This window comes from Camellia sinensis, chromosome 14 (assembly GCF_055761805.1).
Source record: "Camellia sinensis isolate YWXY chromosome 14, ASM5576180v1, whole genome shotgun sequence".
Classification (NCBI taxonomy): Eukaryota; Viridiplantae; Streptophyta; class Magnoliopsida; order Ericales; family Theaceae; genus Camellia; species Camellia sinensis.
In genome coordinates, this window is record NC_138974.1 from 78,312,339 (window position 1) to 78,318,546 (window position 6,208).

Below are 6,208 nucleotides of genomic sequence, written 5' to 3' on the forward strand. Positions count from 1 at the left end.
ATAGGTATAACTCTCTCGTTTGGACTCCGTTTAGGGTCGTTCTTGTGCCCAAATTGAAGCCCCGGAAGTAAGCTTTCCAATGGTTCTAGCCTCACATTCAGATTCAAAGTATGGAGAGATAAAATGATGAAAGAGTGAAAATTACTCAATAACAATTATTCGAATTTGAAGTTTCTGATTCATTCTCACCCAACTACTATGGTAATACCTTAATCAATGCTCAAATATCAACTAAGAAGGTTTTCAATCAAGATAAACAAAGAGTCAAATATAGTTCCAATATAACCGGAAGCACAAAGTGCTACAATATCCCCCTTTTCCTATAGTGTACATTTTGACCACCCAAAAAAAAAAAAAGTAGTATATGAGAAAGTGTTTTGTTTGTGTATATACTTTGTTTTTTGCGGTCACTAATCTTAGCATGATGTACAACATTTATGAATAGCTACAATTTATCCATATTATTATTATTATTATTATTATTATTATAACCAAGAATCATGTTTTAGGCAGGGTTTTTTGGACCCACTCCAAGAATGTAAACCTCATAATTAAACGATATTCCCTAATCACATATTTTGAACAAAAGCGAGAAGCCAATAAGAGCCTGAATTCACCATGTCGAGAGCATATATTTACAATAATCATATTGTTAAATCATATGTAGTTTATTATGTGAATTATCATCACTACATTTGTTTAATAGGTCCAAAATTGGTGGATGTCATGTTTCTTGATGGATGTCATTCGAAACATAGAATCAATTATACAAAACATGGTTATGTTCTTGAATAAAGGATTTAATTCCAAACCTTTAGACAGATCTCTAAAATTATTGTCACTTCCTAATCACTTCAACATCGATATCCTCAAAATTAATATACATTTTGCACTTATGAATGCTCTGTTATGCACACCAAAAAAATTTCTTGCAATTAATTCAGGATGATATATCCAAAATTAGGCCATATTTGCCAGTTGATTTCCTTCTTCAAGGACTTCAACAAATTGAATTTGTTCAAAATTATGTTCAACACACGTGTTGTTATAGAAAATCTTAAAGAACCACGAATTCTAAATTGGAAAATTTTAGATGTATACCATAAGCTCTAGTTATGGCTATGGATCATGTTAGTGTGTAGTTGCAAAAAAATTTAGTAGCCAAATTTGTGTTGTACTAAATTATTAAACTCTGATAGTTGGTTATGAAATTTTTGTGGTATTCTTGGTTATGACTCAGTCGATTTTAGTTATGAGATTTTGTGGTATTTTGGTTATGAACCGAAGTGGTCTTACTTATGAGGTTTTGTTCTAAATTAATTTGATTTTGTTGTTATGACCAGAATTGGTAAATTGTGAACTACTATGGCTTAAATTGTAGGTGTATACTATATATGGTGTGTATAGTAACAGTTGCTAATAATAACCCAGACAGGTGGACTTGATGACTCTCCTCAATGCTATTCTAGCAAGGATCTTGCTTGCTAGCAAGTGTAAAAAATAACAAAAAAATAAAAAATTTAAGATAAAATTCACTAAGTTCAAACTTTTTTCATTGATTTCAGTACTTTTTCAGCAATTTCGTCAATTTCAAAATAATTTTTACCAAACTTTTAACATTAAATAATGTTTTAGGGACACCTAGCGTATGCCGTCCAATTAAGAACTAAGATATTAATAAATACTACAATCAATGAGTGACATACATGCTTTTATATTTTATTTCTTCAAAGACGGGATGTGCAAAAATTAATAAAATATATTTATATGAAATAATATAAATAGTTAGATTTTTGTATATAAATTATAAAAACAAAAAAAAAATATTGAAACTTACAATATAAATTTTAAAATTTTATTATAATTTATGTATAAATTTTTAATTTGTCACAACTTCAATAATTTAACTTTCAACCCCATTACTAAACTTGTAAATTTGGGCGAGTTGAACCCAAACAACTCAAGTCATATCTATAATTTTTAAAGATTGTGCAACATAATTTTTAATTCGGTGAGAATCTGTGTAAAATTCAAAATTTTGAATAATTTGAATCGACTTGGACAGAAACACCAAATAACCTAAGCAATTGAAACAAAATTGTATATATAAATATATAAAATTATTTGCCAATTTATTTTTTAATAACAAATAAGATTAATTAAAAATTTAATATTATTGAAGAAAAACAAATGCACCTTTTAGAAATGAATCATCGAATAAGTTGATATTAAAAAAATTATATTTTATAATGGCATAAAATAATTTAAATATGATTTTTTAAAAATTATTTTTAATTTAAAAGTTACAATAAAATATTTAAATATAATAAAATTAAATTTCTACAAAATAAAAGTATCTATATAAAAAATAAAAATAAAAAAAAGGTAAGAAGAAAATTTAGAATGGTATTCTCATTTGATCTAAAAATAATTATAGATGATCAATAAATTATCACCTATAACTCTCATTTTTTTTAATAAAAAAATATATTTCACAATCCGTCACTTTTATTAGAAAAATAACATTTATTTTTATTTGTTTTAGCAAAACTCACTTCTTAGCAATTTGAGCCAAAAAATTTTCATTTTTTATTTTAGTTTGTTTAATTGTCAACTGAGATTAAAAAAAAAATTAACAGGATCCACCATGTTTTGCAAGTGTTAAAAACGTCTAGATAAACAATAAGAAAAATGTTTGAGACCCACAAAACAATATCCACAATTGTATTCACAATGATGTGGTATCATATGTGTCAGCTCTTAATTTGTTATACACTCAATGACAAAGGACTCAACTCCCTTGTCACATCATTGTGAGTGGAAGTGTGAGTCTATAGTATTACTAGAACAATAAATTATCACATATAATTCCCATTTTCTTGTTTTATTATATAAAAAAATATAAGTTTCACCAACTATCACTTTTAATAGCAAAAAAAAAATGTTTATTTCTATTGGATTTTAGTAAAAGTCAATTCTGTTAGGGAAAATCGATGTGGTTCCCCACAAGTAAATCAATCAATGGGAATAAAAATTAATACAGAAAAATTAAATCAAAGGCAACACAAGAATTTTTACGTGGTTCCCTCAATGTGAGGTACGTCCACGGGATCGAAATCCGATTCCACTATCAACCAAATAAGTTCCAAACGATTACAAACGAGACACTAATGGTCTCACAAACCACTCTTAGGTGAATTCCAAATAATCACAAATAAACAAAGAGGAAAGACCTCACCAAATAGAAGAACCAAAATCTTCAGAACCAGAGTTGTAGAAGATCCAAAATAACGAACCAACTTATGCTCCAAAGCAGCACCAAACCGAATAAAAATAATACCACCGAATTATTTTTGATCCAAACGGCACTCACACAACCAGAACAAAAACCACCAATTTTGATTATGTACCAAGCACTATCTCACCAACAATTAATGATCACCAATGGTTGCTCACCTTTGAAAAACCCAAAAAAAACCATAAGGCAGCCGTTCACCTGTGTTTCTGTGTTGAAACAAAATAATATATATATTGGATATATATATTATTAAATCTTGGGTTTTGAAATCAAACCCTAATTGTATCTAAATTGAATTAGGTCTCCACAAATATAATATATAAAAATATATTATACCTAAACCAAGCCAAATTGAAACTCTTTTAATAGATCAATTGGGTCCCACACTCCAATAAGGAGGTATACCCAACAATTCTCCCCCTACCGACTTAGGTGGAGAGATCAACCATACCCGCCAAAGTTCGACACTTCAAATGGTTGTCCCTCGACAAAGTCTTTGTCAACATATCTGAAATATTATCATCTGTGTGAACCTTTTGGAGTTGTAATAACTTCGAATCTAACACATCACGAATCCAATGGTATCTCACATCAATGTGTTTCGATCTCGAATGAAAAGTAGAATTTTTACTCAAGTGAATAGCACTTTGACTATCACAATAAAGTACATACCTTTCTTGCTTTAAACCCAACTCTTGCAAAAATTTCTTCAACCATAACTCTTCTTTGCAAGCTTCTGTAATAGCAATAAATTCAGCTTCGGTAGTTGAGAGAGCAACACATTTTTGTAATTTAGATTGCCATGCCACAGCTCCCCCTGCAAAATTCATCAAATACCCCGAAGTAGATTTCCGAGAATCAACATCACCAGCCATGTCAGAATCTGTGAACCCATCAAGCATCGGCTTACCATTCCCAAAACACAAACACACCTTCGAAGTCCCTCGAAGATACCTTAGAATCCATTTTACCGCTGCCCAATGTTCTTTACCCGGATTAGAGAGAAAACGACTCACCACACCAACGGCGTGAGCAATATCCGGCCTTGTACAAACCATGGCGTACATCAAAGAACCAACTGCTGAAGCATAAGGAACTTTCAACATCGCTTCTTTGTCTTTCTCACTTGTAGGACATTGATTCGAACTAAGCTTGAAGTGACCCGCAAGTGGACAACCAACCGGCTTCGCTTTATCCATATTGAACCTCTCAAGAACTTTCTCAATGTAGCTTTCTTGAGACAACCAAATCAGCCCCTCTTTGCGATCACGAACAATTTTCATACCAAGAATTTGCTTTGCCGGTCCCAAATCTTTCATAGCAAAAGACTTGCTCAACTCCAATTTCAACCTGTTTATCATGGTAGAATCTTGACCCACAATTAACATGTCATCAACATAAAGCAAAAGAATAATAAATTTACCATCTGGAAAATTTTTCACAAACACACAATGATCCGAAGTGGTTTTAGAAAAACCATTATTCATCATGAAAGAGTCAAATTTTTTGTACCATTGCCGCGGGGCTTGCTTGAGGCCATACAAACTTTTCTTCAATTTGCAAACAAATTTCTCTTTCCCTTTTTCCACAAATCCTTCCGGTTGCTCCATGTAAATTTCTTCTTCAAGATCACCATGCAGAAATGCGGTCTTCACATCAAGTTGCTCAACTTCAAGGTTCATACTTGCAGCCATGCCAAGTACAACCCGAATAGAAGACATCTTTACAACTGGCGAGAAAATTTCATTAAAATCAATACCTTTCTTTTGCCCAAAGCCTTTCACAACAAGACGTGCCTTGTACCTCAGATTCTTGCCATCATTCTTCAATTTGAAGACCCACTTATTTTTCAGAATTTTCCTCCCTTTAGGCAACTTCACTAAATCATAAGTGTGATTTTTAACTAAGGAATTCATCTCCTCTTCCATGGCCTTTTTCCAATCACCTTTCTTTGCATGCTCAATTGCTTCTTGGTAGCTCTCAGGCTCCCCTTGATCAGAAATCAACGCAAATTCATTGGGAGGATACTTTCTTGAAGGTTGTCGGTCCCTTGTAGATTTCCTCAACTCAAGTTGTGGTGACGGTACTTGAGTTGGATGCTCTTCCTCAATTTCTGGCTCAACTTCATTAGGATTAGCATCATCCTCCACATCTTCAATGGGTGGCTGCACATCTCCCCCGTTTTCATCATCAACTGAAGATGAAGGAGATAAATCCATGTCAATGAGATCACTAGCTTTTGGCGCCGGTTGATCACCTTTGCCAAAGTCTTCAATTGTTTGGTCTTCAAGAAACACAACATCACGGCTTCGAATGACTTTCTTGTCGACCGGATCCCACAATCTATAACCAAATTCATCACGCCCATAGCCAAGAAAAATACATTGTCTTGACTTACTATCAAGCTTGGACCTCTCATCTTTTGGAATGTGAACAAAAGCTCGGCAACCAAACACTCTCAAGTGCTCATAAGACACATCTTTACCGGTCCAAACTCTTTCTGGAACATCACCATTCAAAGGATAGGAAGGAGACAAATTTATCACGTCAACCGCCGTCTTCAATGCCTCACCCCAAAAGGATCTTGGCAATTTAGCTTGTGAAAGCAAACACCTTGTTCTTTCCACAATGGTGCGGTTCATCCTTTCGGCAACGCCATTTTGTTGAGGAGTCTTCTTAACTGTCTTTTGGTGCCGAATACCTTGGCTGCAACAATACTCATCAAATGGCCCAATGTATTCACCACCATTGTCTGATCGAATGCACTTCAATTTCTGCCCTGTTTCTCTTTCAACCATGGCCTGAAAATGCTTAAATACTTCTAGAACTTGATCTTTAGTTTTTAGTAGAAAAGCCCAAACTTTCCTTGAATAATCATCAATGAAAGTAACAAAATAAAGTGCACCACTA